The following is a 17,828-nucleotide window of genomic DNA, read 5'->3' as shown; positions in this document are numbered from 1 at the left end:
AGGGCGTCCTTCACTTACATGATTTCGATTTGTGATTTTTCTTCACTTATTTTGATTCTAGTATTTCCTTTTGATTCTTAAGTGTCCATGGCGGTGCTTACTTATATTCACCTGTTATTTCATGTAGTCTATTTTTTTTCTATTAAAACCATTACCATGTTAATCAGAGTTATTTTAAATATCTAATCTGACAAGTGCAATGGCTGTTGTCACATCCAAGTCTGCTTCTGATGTTGCGTTGTCTCTTCAAATTGCCTTTCATTTCCGTACGCCTTGTAACATATTGTTTAACGCTGAACGTGATGTATCAGGTGATAGGAAATGAGGTGAACAGGCCTATATCGGGAGGTTTTGTGTTGTTCTGGTTAGGATCTGGGATTTGTTTAGTATTTGCTCTAGCTCTAGGTACCAGAGACACCAAATTCCTCTAGCGCTCTTGTTTTTATCTACACTGTTGACTTTGGGGTCCCCTAAGCACTCTTTCTCAGAGAGAATCTGTGTTGCCAGACTCTTTCCACTGTACTCCACCGCCATTATACTGTGTCCCTAATGGAATCTTTATAAGAAAAAGGGAGGGGAGTATTCTGTCATTTTTGGATCAGATCGACGTCTTAAAACAGGCCTGTGCCTCTCTGGGCTGTGACCTTCCCGAGTGCTTCTGCAGGGTCACAGATCTCCCCCTCGGGCCTCTGTGTTGAAGGAGGAAAGCTAGAGGGGCTGGAGAGGAAGCACTGTCCTCTCTCCAGCTAAGGTGAGCCTCCTTTAAATCTCTCTCCTGGAAGACCAAGTCTTTGTTTCGGAGAACACTTGGTGTGTTTCACAACTGTGACCCCCCCACCCTCTCTTCCCAGGAGTGCCAGTTAGAGATTTCTCCTGTCTCTTCCTGCACACCTAGCAGGGGTCCCTAGGGGCACAATCTACAGCAGTGTGGGCCAGCTCCCAAGACCCTGGCCCCAGGAGTTTCTGCCACAGGCATCCTCCAGCAAGCTATCAAATGTATTATTTATGTGTTCCTCCATGGCTCCAGCAGCTTCTGTTTCAGGTAACCCGATCTCAGCTCTAACGTTCTGAATTCCCCTGTGCCTCCAAAGTAATGCTTTACCCTGCAACCTCAGTTCTCTGATGTGCCCAGGAAAGGTCAGTGATTTTCAGCGTGCTTGGCGTCTTCTTGTTTCAAGGATGGGAGTGGCAGCTTCCAAGCATTTTATATGTCAGAGCTGCACCGGAAAAAATAAATACATCCTATGCACGGCACATATGTAAAAAGACACACAGAAAGCAAGTCCTGCATTTCAGCAGTGGCTTCTGATGCTACATGAGAGAAAGAATTCCAGCCAAATTCCACGGCCTGATTAGCATTAATTTACTCACAATTTGAAGAAACGGCCATCAGCTTAGAAGTAGCAGACTCCGGGAGCAGTAGGCCAACTATCAGTGCCTGCCAGCCTCTCCCAGGGCCAAGATTTAGGACGCCTGCCTGGATACAGAATCACATGATTGTTGGACACTGTTTTAGCCATTGCCATCTGTCTTGTTTCCCATATAAATTCTCTCCCCTGCTGACCGATATATATGGCATTCTGTAGAAGGCCCAGGCACAAATTTCTAAAAGGGGTTCTCAGGCAAGAGCCTTTCTTGTCATTCACATCTGCCAGGTTTCTGCCACGACTTGCGTGTGGACTCATTTGTAAGGCAACTTTCAGTGTAGCGCCCATACACAGCATTTGGGGTTCTGGATTATTTACTGCTTCCTGCTGCAGCCAAGACTCAGCCACTCCAGGATTCTGCACAGTGTGATTCAAAGAATGGGTTCAACATAGCACGCACGGTATTTTGGTATCACTGCCCATATGAAACTGTGGGAAAACCCCAAGACATATATCACATTCACTAGCACAATCCCACAATCATGTCTGTCAGTGTATGTTAGTGTAGACTCCCCTCCTCTTTGGAAATCTTCCAATGGCTACCTTTACAAAAATAGAGACACGCATGGGTTAGCCTGTGGTAAAAGTACATTTCCTGGGGGGTGGGCAAGGATGGGTGTTCATGGTGATTGACTATTATTGCCAAAGATTTTGTTGGAAATAAGCCCAGAACTTTATATTGTATTTATATTCTATTCAACACTTTGTGCTGTATAAAGGTTAAATGAACAACAACAAAAAAAAATCTGTAACTAACTTTACCCATAATGCATTTATCTTTTAAAGAACTGAAGATTCACTCTCTGCGTGTCTCAAGAAGGGGCAATATGTTAATCCAATGCTGCCTTTAATTCACATAATGATGTGACATAAAATATTTTTGAGAAATGTGTGTCCCCTGACGCTTCAAATCTCCTTATGTTACTGACAAAAATTCAGTAAAATTCATGCTATTATAAATTAAAAGCATGGGGAACATCTAACTGAATTTCTAGAGTATGAATGTCTTTAACTCTCAATCATCTTTCTCTTAACATCCATTTTCAATTTTTAGAATATAGAATTAAGGAGGAAAGAGAGATAGAGATTGAGACAGAGAGAGAGAGTGTGTGTGTGTGCGTGTGTGCTTTGTCTTAATAAAACTTCTTAACAGTAGTTTATCATGTTAAAAAAATAAAGCATTACATCCACTACAGCTTGATCTTTTCCTCTTTCAAAATACTTTTCATTACAGTATTTTCCACTTTAACTAGAAAACTTTAAAAATATGGAAACATCTTGTGGGGAAACTACACGCTAAATCTAACTTCAAAACAAAAGCTAGTATCAAACTAATTTAAACAAATGACTTTTTTAAACTCAGAAAGCCACATAACTTGCACTACAAAAGCAAAGTCAACCTTGAACATCATAGTGACAATGACAAACACTTGACCACACGGAAGTCAGGAAGAAGGGAATCACAAAATTAAAATAGCACTGTCACTTATTTTATTTCCTGACAAATTACTTTTTCAATATCAGCAGATCTAGAATATGCACCTGAATTTTCAAGGACTTTTTTTTTGTCAACAATATGAGAAAAAAATCTTAAAATGGTAGTTATTCAGGAGGGAAACTGGAAGTAATGTATAAAATGGAAAGTGGCCTGAATTTGGAATCTGACACCTCGACTGCTACACATTTAGTTTCTGTTTTCTGCTGATTTGAGACTCGGGATAAATTGAGGCTCAGTTCTCTCATCTGCAGAATGGGAACAACAATGGTATATTCTTCCCACAGTCATTGTCCGGCTAATCCCACAGGGTCCATGAGTGCATGTGGGGAGCAGCCCACATAGAGAAGGTATTTGTAAACTGAAATAGAGGACTATTCCCAGAGAGGGATACACTTGAATGGGGAATCACTTCAAAATTACTCCTTCTGTAGCTTCTCCCTGAGAAGAGAGGCCAATTGTCAAAAGTTTGTGAGACAGTAATAATCTTGCATGAAAACTGCAGAAGATACACAGAGAGAGAATATTTTCAAACACACTTTATAAGACCAGCAAAGCATTATACCAAAACCTTACAAGGACATTCCAATTCAAGAAAATTAGTAACTAATATTTCTCCTGATTGTGGATTTGAGGATACTAAGCAAAATATTAGCAAATGGAATGGAGTTACATATATAAAGGGTGGAAAAAAAGTTCAAGTGATGGGATTCATTCCAAAATTACTTAACTATATTTGAAAATAAGTGAGTATAATCCATCACATTAACAGAATGAAGGCTACATGGTCATTTCAATAAATATAAAAAACAATTTCATAAAATAAAAATATTTCTTGATTTATTTCTCAGCAAATCACGAATAGCAAGGAACACTCTCGATCTCATGAAGAACATGCTAACATCATATCTAACAGTGAAGTTTTGCAAGCATGTTCCTCACGGTTGAAAATAAAGCAAGGAAGAACACTATCGCAATTTCAGTCCAACATTGTACAGCAGCCCCCAGCTAATGTCACAATGGAAGTAATTTTGTTTTAATGCGGTCCCTGGCAACAAAGTCAGTACAAAAGTAATCAATTGCATTTTTATACACTAGCAAGATGGGCAATGCAATACACAAGTTATGAAATAAATTTATGAAATAAATCAACTAAAGCATGTGCAACAATAATACATTGTAAATTGCAGGATTTTTTTAAAGTGTATTATTTACTTTGAGAGGGGATAGAGGGGGAGAGAGAGCGAGGGAGACAGAATCCCAAGCAGGTCCCATGTGTTCAATGTGGAGCCCGAAGTGGGACTCAATCCCATGACTGAGAGATCATGACCTACGGTGAAATCAGGAGTCCCCCATGTAACCTACTAAGTCACCCAGGTGCCCCTGCAAGATGTTCTTAAGAGATTAAAGGACACCTAAATTAATAGCAAGAGCTAAGCAGCACCCCTAGATCAGAAAACTTGACTTATGTCAATACTTCCAAATTTATCTACAGATTCAGTGCCATGGCATTCAAATTACAAGGATTGAGTAAATTCATATTGAAGTACAAAGATCCAACAGTAATTATGAATATCCTTAAGTTAAAACCTGGAGACTTGACTAAGACAATAAAGCTTTCTGTAAAGATTCAGGACTTAAAAGAGTATGTGCTATTGACAAATAGGCCAGAAGACAGAATAGAGGGTCTAGAAAGAGATCTACTCATATCAGTTAACACGATTTTATAAAGGGATAACTTCATTCCAGTTCAGAAAGCATGGTCTTCTTAATTAATTGTGTTGGATTACTTACATCATTATTTAGAAAATTAATGAAATTTAACTTGAGATGCATCATGTATCTGGAAGTAAGAATAAATAATTTGAAGCTTCTGGGGGGAAAAACAACTAGGAAAATGGCTTCATGATCAAGGGAGATTTATTAAATAGAACTCAAAAAGCAGTTTGAATATAAGAAAAAAATGGATAATTTGACTTTAAAAATAAAAAATTTCACAAAAATTCCATAAAGTAGGTGAAAAATCAGGCTTCATATGGGATGATATGTTTGTAATATATTTATTTAATATACTCATATCTATCAAAATATAGAAGAGTTTCACATCAATAATAAAGCGATAAACTAATTAAAAATGAGCAAAAGCCTTTACACTAAAGAATATTAAAATATCCATTAACATATGAAAAGTTCTTAAAATCATTATTTATCAGACAAATGGAAAATAAAAATTACAAGGAGATACCAATTAATTCTACTATAGTAGCTGAAAGTTAGAGGACTGGTAATACCAGGATGTAGGGCAATGGAAACTCTTGTATATTTTTTGATGTGAGATGAGTAGGTATAAGCATGTGGAAAAATGTGAGTTGTGTCTACTGAATATTAGCATAAACCACAGACCAGCAATTCCACTCCTGGATACATAATATACAGCAAAATGACTGATTATGTCCATGAAAATATAAGATGTACAAAGTAAGAGAATGTACTTACTAGCTTTATTTGTAATAGTCCCCCCATTGGATGTAATCCAAACACCAGTCAATTGTATGGTAAATTATTCTACATTCATACAATGGAATAGCACAGTAATATATTGAGGCAGGGAACAACATGAATGTTTTTACTAATAAGCAAATTTACTAATGGGTAAAATAATGGGTAGGAAATATGTAGCGTATACTATACACTTTTATTTATATGTAGTCCAAGAACAGGAAAACCTCACTTATGGTAATAGAAGTAAGAACAGTGATTCCTATGGGGAAGTTGTACTGAGTATATAGGAGCATGACAGAACTTTCCTGGGGGATGGAATTGTCCCGTATTTGATCTATTGATTATAAAGGTGTACACCTAGGTAAAATGACTGAGCTTAAGCAAAGGGCATTTGCTGTAACTTATACCCCAACTTAGACGACTCAACTTTTCAAAAAGCTGCTATTGCGTGTAACAATGAACTACCTATTTAAACTCCCTCAGACTTGACTCTTTCATGAGCAAAATGAAATGTGTACCAGTAACTAAAATATGAGGTTAGTGCAATTATGAATCCACCCCATTTAATTCAGTTTTGGTCAGTCACACTGATAATTTAATTCTATTTAAATGTTCACAATTTTCTAAACACCATACGTAACACAAAGTATGTATGTCTTCATTAGTAAAAATGAAATGAAACATTGCAATCTCAGGGTACAATTGCTTTGATATCAGAAAAGGAACAAAAATTTCAAGTAATAGGGACAGTTTTAAAAAAGGGAGCAGTATTATTAAAATTAAGCACACTTTTGCATTTTGTCTTCAATGGGGCGCAAACTTCCCCCCGCCCCAGAGGACAGCGGGTAACGTCTGGAGAAACTTTCACTTGTCCCAAGGTGGATGGCCAGTCAGCATCAGCAGGTAGAGGCAAAACATGCTGATAAATATCTTATGATGCAAAGGACAGCCCTCCAAAACAAAGACACGTTGGGCCAAAATGTCAATAGCGCTGAGGTGGAGACTATCCTAAACCCTGGCTTAGGACTGCAAACATCTACTCTTACAGCCTGGGAGGTTCTGAAGGAAATAACAGTCTCTCTTTTCTCCGGACAGGAGATTTTGAAAAGCCACCTAAGTCTGGGCCAAAATTCCTTATTCACAATTATAGAGTTCCCAAGTTATGAAAAGAGAATTCACATCATTAAAAAATAAAATGAAATGATGGGGCGCCTGGGTGGCTCTGTCCATTAAGCATCTGACCTCATCAGGGCATGATCTCGCAGTTCACAAGTTCGAGTCCATGTTGGGCTGTGCTGACACACAGGCTGCTTCAGATTTGGTCTCCCTCTCTCTCTTCCCCTCCCCTGCTCATTCTGTCTCCCTCTCCAAATATAAATAACATTAAAAAATTTAAAAAATGAAATAAAATAAATTGAAATAAAATGAAATAATAAGATAAAATAAATAAAATAAAATAAAATAAAACCTGGCCTCAACTATCCTGTTCTGCTCTCAGGCTACTCACTACCTTTTTTTAAAATCCCATATGCTGTGAGCATGTCTGTTCTTCCTTGTAGAAATAAAAGTGTATATGATAAAAGGGTACTGACATGATCAAGGGTTTATTAGAATTTTTTATAAGGTGGGGCACCTGGGTGGTTGAGTCAGTTTAGCATCGACTCTAGGTTTCTGCTCAGGTCATCATCTTATGTTTGTGACATCAAGCCCCCTGTTGGGCTCCGCACTAAGTGTGGAGCCTACTTGGGATATTCCCTCTCTCTCTCTCTCTCTCAAAAAAAAAATTATATAATGTATATTATTGCCTTCATATGTCAAAGAATTCTGAAAGGTATCCAAATATTTAGGATAAGGGAATGTTGACCAGTAATTACATTAGGGTGTCATAAAGCAGGCTAAATAAGAAAATTAGAAAGAAATGTTTTTTTTCTTCTCCTAACTACTCCAGTTATTAGTAAATGAACTATACATGGACAATTTATCCCATAGTCCTCATGTGTCAAATGTAAATAACAACACTTTCAGGTATGGTTTGAGTATTAAGGCGTGAATATCCATCATCTATCTATCTATCTATCTATCTACCTATCTATCTATCTATCTATCTTTAAGTAGGCTTCACTCCCAGTGCAGAGCCCAGTTCAGGGTTTGAACTCACAACCCTGAGATCAAGGACTGAGCTGAGATCAAGAGTCAGACTGTTAACCAACTGAGCCACCTAGGCATCCCTAAATCAGTGAATATTTTAAACGACTATAACAATTCCCAATATCTAGTATTCAATGAAAGCTTTTCTCTACCTTTTTTCCCAATATTAATTTATTATTAAATAAAATAATTGCTTTCTAATACTGAATTAAGAAAAAGCAAGCAAATTAAGAAGTCATCTTTGTTAACTGCCCTAATATTAAAAAAAAAATTAGTACAGACCTTGGAAACCTGATTATATTACATCCTTAATTGGATCTACGTGGGTAAAAAATGGCAGTCACATGCTGAATGTACGGCAGCAGGAATTCAAATCTACAGTGAGGGCTCAGCTGGGGCACTTTTAAAGAATAGGGAGCTGACTGCCCAAACACAGTACCTGTGTACTATGGACAGGATTCATATTGGATTCAACACTGTTCACCTTCCAAGCCATTCATGTAGCAATTATTAATATCTTAACGTATGAATAAATGGGGAGTTCCAGATAAAACCATAGACCTGTGGCTTGCCACTGAGCTGACATGACTAAGAAGAACTCCGTACTTCCCATATGTGGAGGTCTAGGACTTGGCAACCTGGCCATTATGTAGTCTCTTGCTCTACTGCACATGGGTTGAAGTATAAGAAACTTGTTTCTTCCTTGTAAGCATTAGCTCTCTTTGGTTGACCAAGGGAAGCTACTTAGGACTGAAAGAATAGATACCCTGAGTTTAGGTTGTGTATTTTGTTTTATGTGGTTAAAAAGTCTCTAAAAATGAAAGAAACAGGTTAAATGAGAACATATCTTTTGGTAATACACCCAGATTCTCCCTTTAGGGCTGGGACACTGGGAATATTTGTGGCTGACGGCCCACAGCCACACCTCTCTTGGAGCCTGAAGCAAGATTATGCCTCCTAGTCCATGGCCAATAACCCCCAGGGATAAATGGCTTGACCCCTTCTCTTATTGTAGGACAATCTGAGCTCCAGAATTCTCTAAAGGATGGGCTCAGGCCTGGGTAGCAATCTCAGAGCAGATCTGCTATCTGACCACTCCTGCCTTCCTCACACCCCTACAGATTTGAATCCTAGAAGCAATACACCTTCTTTACTCAGTCTATTTCCAGGGAGTTCAATCCAATGTACATAATTATTTTGTTTATTCAATAAATATTTTTAAGTTTATTTAATAAATATTTTTCTATCACACAATATCATGGGCTAGATCCTGGGGATATAGCAGTTAAAGATGTTAAGCAATTATGCAACATGAACAAAACTTTTTCGTGGTTTTCACTTGCTTTTGACAAAAGGAAGAGTCAACTAACACTTGCACTTTGCCTCAAGCACAAAATACATTTTTAAATGTCTCCTAAACTAAATACTGTGTATTTGATCTTAAATGTGTTGGTGGTAGATGGGGGGAAAGAGTTGGTCCAAATTTCGTGTGTGTGTGTGTGTGTGTGTGTGTGTGTGTGTTTTCCTGAATGGTAAAAAGGTCCAGAACAATAAAACTCTAACTTCAACTCATATTAATTTTCCACATAAATTAGTAAGTCACTTTGCTTTCTTAAGGGTTATTCTTCTGATCTCAGAATAAGGCTGTGAATTTATCTTTGAGATTAATTTTATTACTGGGTTTCTATAAAATTAGCCACAGAGGGTTTCAGGTGGTCATAAGGTAAAGAGAGATCAATGGGTGAAATGTGGGAAGAATAACTCTAAGCAACATGTCACAGAGTTATATAAGAGTCACGGAATTTGAGAAATAGTCAGAATTTTGTGCAAAGTTTTTGGGTACTTCAGTATTTAGATGTAATGGTTCAGATTCCCTAGTTTTATCCTTTTATTTCCTAAGTGTCAGCAGTCATTAAGACAGTCATAGAAGACAAATTTGGAGAATTAAAAGTGAGAATGAATCTTGATTTATCAAACGTCTTATAAATGAAATTATATGCTAGAAATTAATAGCATTTTAAACGAGAAGGAAATAACATACACACCCTATCATATAAGAACTTGTTACAGTTTCGATGATTTTCTCCTGATTTATATGTATTACACAAATACTACACAATAAAAAATAATTTTTAAATGTCAACTGCCAACTTCCCTGAATTATGGCTTTTCATTTTCTATCACATCATAGAAAACAATGGAACGGTTGGTCTCACTCTAATATAAGGAAGAAAAATTTCAACACAGCTAATTAGAATCTTGAAGCATCTCTCTTATTGGAGGCATTCATTTGTTTAAGAAATTCTGCCTTCATTTCTGCTTGGCGCTCATGGGTGAATCCAATTTCCCACTTTTATTTTTGTATGAGACATTAAACCTTAGCAGAAACCTTGTGATCTGTTCGTGTCAAATATGACATATAGATATAAGACCTTGCTCAAACATCAAGAATGTAACCTGTATCCACACTGTCAAATGTTAAATGCGTGCTTTTTTTAGACATTTGATTTGGTATGAAATGACCTTCAAGAATGTGGGAACCTTATAAATCTGATTCAGAAGACTCCACAGATCTGTTTCCTGCCTTCTGAGAAACCACTTTGGAGTAGATGCCTTGCCTTTTTATCAGTTAGGGTCCATATGCAACAATGGAACCCATGTTAGCTTATCTCCTAGAGAGAACGGAGAGTCTGTATAATTATTGGAAGAGCTAGAAACAGGAAAAAGTGAAGCAAAGCAGAAATTAAAGGTGAAAGACATGCCCTGGGGTTGGAGGGGCCAAGAGAGAAGCTGCTTTAGCAGAGGGCAGGATGTAGGGCTGTATGGCCAGTACTGGCATCTCGAAGAACAGGCTGCCAGCCAGTAACTAGGACTCCAGAAGGGGAAACTGACTGATGACACTGACATCATTGAGGAGATCCTGTCTTCCAGAGATACTGTGAGAGAGAGAAGGAGGGAGGGAGGGGGTAGAAATCTATTCAAATTCCCTTTAGAAAAGCTGAAACTGGGTTCTCCTGATCCCAATGCTCAGAGATTCAAGAATGCTGTGAGAAGTCTTTCTAGTTCTCTCTCCACTTCGAGTTGTGCTTTCCTAAGTATGGGTTGCATGCTGCAGGACAGATTCTTATGTTTTTGGAAGGATTATCTCTGTCTTCCTTAGGTTTACTTGTTCCTTAAGATCTCAGAAGCAGAGACAGCAACCCCCTCGTGTCCACAGGGAAGATCCTGACCCTTGATCATGTGAACCTCCCTGGATAAATGGTTGGGTTTAAGCACATGGCAGTGTCTGGCCAGCTTGGGCTACGTGTTTGCCACGATGGAGAAGGAAGATGCCTCATGTAGGAGAAACGAGGCAACGGACATGTATAAAAATTGGAGGCAAGAGCATGGCACAGCATATAAAGAAGTTGAATCACTATGTTGTGTACCTGAAACTAATGTAGCCCTGTGTGCCAACTACACTCGAATAAAAAAAAAAATAAGAAATAAAAATTAGAAGCAAGACGTGACAATCAAAATGATGACTACCACATTTAGTCCTGTTATCATTTTCACCATCCTCTCTGTATTTATCATCATAGGCTAGGCATGAGCTGCTTAAATGGGTCAAGGCAATTTAGAAAGATTAACCATCTGGAACTAAATTCCTTAATGAAAGTAGCAAAGAGCCAAGAAAGGGGAGTGGACATATGTGGCTCTAGACAATAGAATACAATCCAGTTTGAAGGATAAGCAAATAAAATCAGGAAATGGTAAGAACATGGCTAGAGTTTGGCCATCTGATCTCAGAAACATGACAAGACCCATGATCACCAGACTTACGTCTTTAGCCACAAAGATGAGTTTCATACTTTCGTAGTAGACTTCCTTAAATCCCTCCTTCCTATTTCAGACTGAGTTCCAGACAATGGGGAAAAAGCTCTCTCCTATCGGGGCTCTAGGAAGCAGCAGTGATTGGCAACACCAGGTAAGCCCTGAGAATTTCAACACTTTTGAGAGGCACACCAATACTTCTGTTTTTCAGAAACAAGTATTTCTAATTTTGTCTCATATATCATGAGACTCATAGGTATTATAGAATTTTCAGCTAAGCAAATACTACTTAGGTCTCATTCTGCTATTGCTTAATTCATTTTCCTCTCCTCTTATTGATTGAGTTAAATAATGTAATTAAAAGATCACAGTTGGTATATTGCCTGCAGTCATGATAGTATCCCCATTTTTTGGAGTTGTATGTAATAATTATATTAAGCTTTGCAGTGTAACTCAATTGATCCTCAGTAGAATATCACATTAAGTAATTGATGTCAGGAAAGTTTTTTTTGTTGTTGTTGTTATATTTTATTCATCCTGAACTGAACAGCCCCAAATATTTTTGTTTGAATGATTCTACTCGTGTTCGCTATACATTACATGCAACTTAACTGTGGTTCAAACCTCATTTATTCCTTGTATTTATTTATTCTTCTGTATATTTGTATGAATTTTGCCTATAGGTTGTTATGACCTTTCAGAGTTGTTCTAATTTTCTAAAAGTGGACCAATCCTTCAATCTTCTACATTATAATGTAAGGCAAAACATCCATTATAATCAATCATTCATAAAAACTTAATACTGAAGAAAACTAAATAGCAATCCGAAAATAATGTTTTCATCATTAAAAGAAACAATGGCAAATTATGCATGAATGCTAACAGTGTAAGCTCTTAAGTGCATCTGATGGCTTTGTTAAATATTGATATCTTAGAAGAGGCCTCCTTTATATTTGACAAGTCTTACTGGAACACCCTGATATAAAAACCACTATCACATTTATGGTGAAAGAGTGGATGTATGGACAGCACTATCTACATTTGTAAGTAGCACCAAAAATACCTTGGTGTCTATATTAAACTTTAAGAGAGTATTCTTGGGTGAATAATAATTACTGGTGAGGCAAAGCTTTAAGTAAAGCTGTTACAAACATGCACATGTGAGGCACTATGTAAGTGCAAGTTCTCTAAGAAACAAGCATAGTGAGAAAGTAAAAAGCAAGAATAAAGTAAAACTTAAAAATAGACATCTGAGTCAGCAGTGAAGTCTAGCACCGTGTTTCTTAGAGCAACTCATTACCTTCCTTTCCCTTAGCACTAAACATCAATATGTCTGGCTAGTATCTCACTTACTGGAAGGAAACTTGAGAGTCACAATGCGGGGCTGTCGCTGTGGTATGAAAAGAAGGAGGCATGAATGATTCTGTCCTAGTATTTATTCCTATTGCCCATTTTTAGAATTCTTTCTCTCTGTCCTACATTAAAACCCTTCATGTATAATCTTACAGCATCATGCAGTTACATAATTTACACTAAGGACAAGACAAATCCTTAAGGTCAAAATGTTTTCACTGGGGAATGTCACATCTACATTTGGGCTTAAGATAGCCTTTGAACACTGAATTTTTTGTACCTTGACATTTAATTTTTTTTTTTTCCTGGAAGGAACATGGATGGCATCATAAATGATTCTTAATAGGTCCTACAAAACAACATTCAAGAATTACTGCTGTCGTAGCTAGATTCAAGTGAAATTATTTTGGGGAGAGTATTATGTTTTGGGGAGACAATTCTCCATGGATCTCTTGTGCTTCTACTCTCTTGCAAGAAGAGGTACTGATAGTTTGTTCTGGACTATTTTTATAAAAATGTTTGTATAGCAAATCTTCTTGGAAGGTAGGGAAGTGTATTCCCCTTAGAGAAAAGAAAAGTTTTGCATAGAGCCTTAGATGATACAGAGCATGCCTGTCTCTGGAGCCAAAGGCCAATTTGCTTACTGCAATTATGGCGAAAGCTTTGGGCTCCCTAATCTAAGGGCTCCTTTCTTGTAATGGAGGTCACTGCATGTGCAATTGTCACCTGGATCTCTTAGCATCACCCTGTGGGAATTGGGACTCAGAGAACCAGGACAAGAAAATGCTGATACTTTGGCTCTTGTATTGCTCTGCACAATCAAGTCCTTTGTCTTGATTCAGAAAATCCCATGCCTTTAGCCCAGCTAGCATCCATGAACCTATGGCAGCCTAACTGCACAATAGCATATCTTCACAGTTTTGGCCATAAATATGGGAAGGCTGATAATGCCATGACTTTCTGGAAGAGGAAGAATTAAAGACCTATGGGACAGATTAATAGGACTTGAGGGAAGTCCATGGTCATCAGTAGCAACCCATTGACCCAAATGCACAGTCAATTGCACAGTAAATGCACAACCAATCGTTCTTCACCCCATGGTCATTGATTAGCAGGGATTCGGAGGTAGGTGAGTGCTGTAAAGTGGGTTACAAGACCTGAGTCCAAACAGCATGCTAGCCATGGCTAAGTCTCCTACAGAAGAGGCGCTTCCTGCCTAATTTGAGGATATCCTCAGATTTGCCCCACTGTGAAAACTGCACTTCCTTCTGAGGGTGCAGAATTTTCCATCCCTTTAGACAAAAGTTGCAGAGATGCATGCCTATACTGAATGCCAGAAAAGAGAAATTTGCAACCACTGTGGGCAGAAAACAGGTGCAATGTGAGAACACTGACTGGCTTGCCTAGGAGATGAGGGTGTAGGGCACATACAATTTTGTTGAAAAGGATGGCAACAACCATCTATATTATGGCTTGGCTTCTTCTGCAAGCTCTCATGCCAACCTTGGATCATTCAGAGCCAAGAATAAAAGGTGATAGAGATGTTTGCAATGGGTCCTGACTGCTGTAAGGGAGCTTTGACCCCTTGGGGGAAGATTCCCTGAAATGGAGAAACTCCCATCGAAGCCACAGAAGCATCTGGCAATAGTGTGAGGCTCTCATCACCTTGGGCTGGATTTACAGTACAGATGAATATGACCCATTTGAGGATGAGACAGAATAAAAGACTTTTAGATAAATTATGTCAGCCATCCCTGCATCCTTAGGAGACTCTCCTATCCCATTTGTTGAAAACACGAAATAACTTAAAAAATATTATCATGGTAATGGGACATTGAGGTGGGTGTACTCCTCAAAAAAGATATCATTTTGAGAGTCCAGCCCAGGCGTGACAAAGGGCACAAATCTTGTAAAACCGGAGACCAATATGGCTACAACTTGTGAGGCAAGAGGTCCCCAGAGCTGACAGGGATGGTGTCAGTAATGATGACCTTGCCACCCAATATACGCAGAGCCAAATACATGAATTTTATTTGGCTGAGCTTCAAGCAGGAGCCACACCACTCAGAAACTAAACCAACATGTCTTGTGTACTGCTGGGGCCACACTCCTCATTCATGACTCTGATGTTCCCTTCTCCGTTGCTCAGATCTCAGGGGGCACAAGGGAAATGACGGATAGAGGATGAAGCCAGGTCTCAAGCTTCAAGGAGAGGAGAAGTTCCACATGCATAACTTTGTTGGAGTTCCAGTCATAATGTGACCAACCTACATGATACTATGGGGACAGGGGATGCCTTGAATCAGCTCAGTGGGCTTCAGAAAGGTTTGCAATGGGGAAGGAAAGTGAAATAAGCCTTAATCTTGGGTGTGGGAGAGATGGACCAAATCTATGTGCTTTACTTGTTCCCACATCTATGTATACAGTAGGATTGAGGTATCATGTGCTTGTACATCCCTGTCACATGCATCCCAGAAGGATTCTTTCAAGGAGGGGTGCCTCAGGTGGGGAAGTGCTAGAACCTTTGCAATCCTGCAACTGTGATGACCACTTTCAGTTTCTCTGACCGATGATGTTGCCAAATGGAGCCTCTGGCAAAGTGAGGTACTCTCCACATAGAGACAATCCTCTAGGGTTCTGGGTTTGTTGCCCCTTGACACAGCTATCAGGCACACCCAGCTTGAAAAGCAGCCATTAGCTTCCTAATGGTGCTATGGGCTTTGGTTCAAACCAAATACTTGTCCCAGGAGAACTTATGACTGACATACCCATTTTGGGTGTATCAACTCAGACTCAAGGACTCACGCTGTGGGATGGGCGTGATGCCCCTCACTTCTCAGATGGAAATGGCATATTCAGTAATGTGACAGACTCCTTGACCAAACTCTACTCAGGGTCCTCTGAGCAGTCTTCCTGAAAAGGCCAGGCCTCAGCCTTGGCCTGTGAGAACTGCAGACTTTCAGCAATGACAATTTTATCCTCTCCCCAAAGCTAAGAGACTTGAAGGTACATGTCTTAGCTCAGGCTGCGATAGCAAAATACCATAAACCAGGTAGCTTAGACAACAGAAATTTTGTCACAGTCTTGAAGGAATGTGCCAACTAATTAGGCTCCTGATGAGAGGTTTCCTCTTGGCTTGTAGACAGTGGGTCCTCACATGATAGAGAGAGAGCTCTGGTCTCTTCCCCCCACTATAAGCACACTAATTCCATGGGGGTGGGGTGGGGAGGGGCTCTACCTTCATGACCTCGTCTAAATCTAATTACCTCCAAAAGGCCCATGTCCAAATACCATCACACTGGGGAGTCAGATTTCAACATATTTAGGGGATAGGGTACAAACATTCACTCTGTAACACAACACTTCCGTGAAGCCCAAGACGACATCCTAGTATGATCCCAGTCTCACTTAATGTGCACACCTGAAAAAGTTCAATGCCACCAGAATTTACTGTTTGGTTTAACCCAAACAAGATAGGCTCCTGCACGACTCTTGTGGTAATGACTTTAGAAAGCTTGGAATTATAAAACCTTTCTCTGCCCCTTTGAGAGGTAAATTTTTTAAGCTCCAGGGCTATTTTCTTGGGAACCTGAGAGCTGTCTCTGCAATATAAATACTCAGTGATAACTTTTGCTTCCTCTCCCTGTGAGAGGCTGGGAGCCCAACTTCCATAAGTCCAGTTAGCAAACCTCGATTAACCAAAGCCCTTCTTTTTGTCCACTTTCCTGACTTTGCCTGAGCCCCCAACATCCCCTCTCCCTTCTCCATTATTCTTTGTTTAAAACCCCTATACACCTCTGCCTAAGTCAAAGCTGAGGTTCAGTTCACACTGGATTCTTTCCTCTAATGTAAAAGATATTACCAAATAAAATCCATCCTTGATATTTTAACTAGTGTCCAGCTGAATTCTTCCTTGGCTACCTAGAGTCTCTTGTTGAACTGACATGGTTCTAGAGTGTAAGAATAATGACAATTTGTTTGAGATCACTGGTTGTCAAGGTGCCCATCAATAGCCTATGTGGGTCAAAGTGGAGACATGGTGGATGCCAGTAAATTCTATTAATAAGCTCTCATAATTCTCACCCTGATCTTTCCAGATCATGGTCTGTGTGTGAGTAGAAAATGACTAGAAAAAGATAAGATTTTAGCTAATAGAATGAGACACTCCTTTCTTTCCCTTCCTCCCTTCCTCTTTCTATCTTTCTATTTTCTCCCTCCCTCCCTTTCTTCCTTCCTCTTTCTTTCTTTCTTTCTTTCTCTTTCTTTCTTTCTTTCTTTCTTTCTTTCTTTTCTTTCTTTCTTTCTTTTTCTTTCTTTCTTTCTCTCTCTTCTTTCTTTCTTTCTTTCTTTCTTTCTTTCTTTCTTTCTTCCTCCCTCTACCCCACCCCCCCCGTTCTTTCTTTTTTACTTTTATGGAAGATAACACACTCAGAACCTTGGGAGGGTATAGCACCTTCTACCTTGAGATGTATGGGGGAAAGAGGAACATTACTGATCTTTTGATCTAATGAACTTTAGGAGCCACCCTGAAGCCTTCCTCAAGAAAGGAAATGCCCTGGTGTGGTTCTTCCAAACTGGTGCAAACCTCTCACATTTAATTTGTTTCTGACTCCAGTATACCTCTCTGATGGCTCTGACCAAAGTTTGATCATCAGTGCCCTTAGCCTTACAGAGAAATTTACTGAAAGCACAAGTTGTTGAAACCTGCTCTTGCATTTCCAGCACAAACCACCCCCATATCTTCCCTATTACCATTGTTAGCTAATCCATGAATGATAGAGGCCACTCAGATGGATGCATAAATAAACAGCACAGGTTGTATTGACAGCCTCAGGCAGAACCTACAAACAATGACTAAAGTCCATTGTTCCAACCGAATTGTCAATCTTGGGGTTGCTGGTTGTCTGTGAGGACATGCCGGAGACACTGTCAACCTGTGCTGTCCAAATGGTGGATTTCCCACTCACAAGGACCCTGAAATTTCAAATAGCACTTTCTCTCTAAGGGCACCATATATGTCCACGAGGCAGTATATAGTCATTGTATGGAAGTCAGCCATTAATGTGTTTCTTTCCGGAAAACATGATGAC

The sequence above is a fragment of the Panthera uncia genome, chromosome B1 (assembly GCF_023721935.1).
Source record: "Panthera uncia isolate 11264 chromosome B1, Puncia_PCG_1.0, whole genome shotgun sequence".
NCBI classification, from domain to species: Eukaryota; Metazoa; Chordata; class Mammalia; order Carnivora; family Felidae; genus Panthera; species Panthera uncia.
This window is presented reverse-complemented; position numbering follows the sequence as displayed.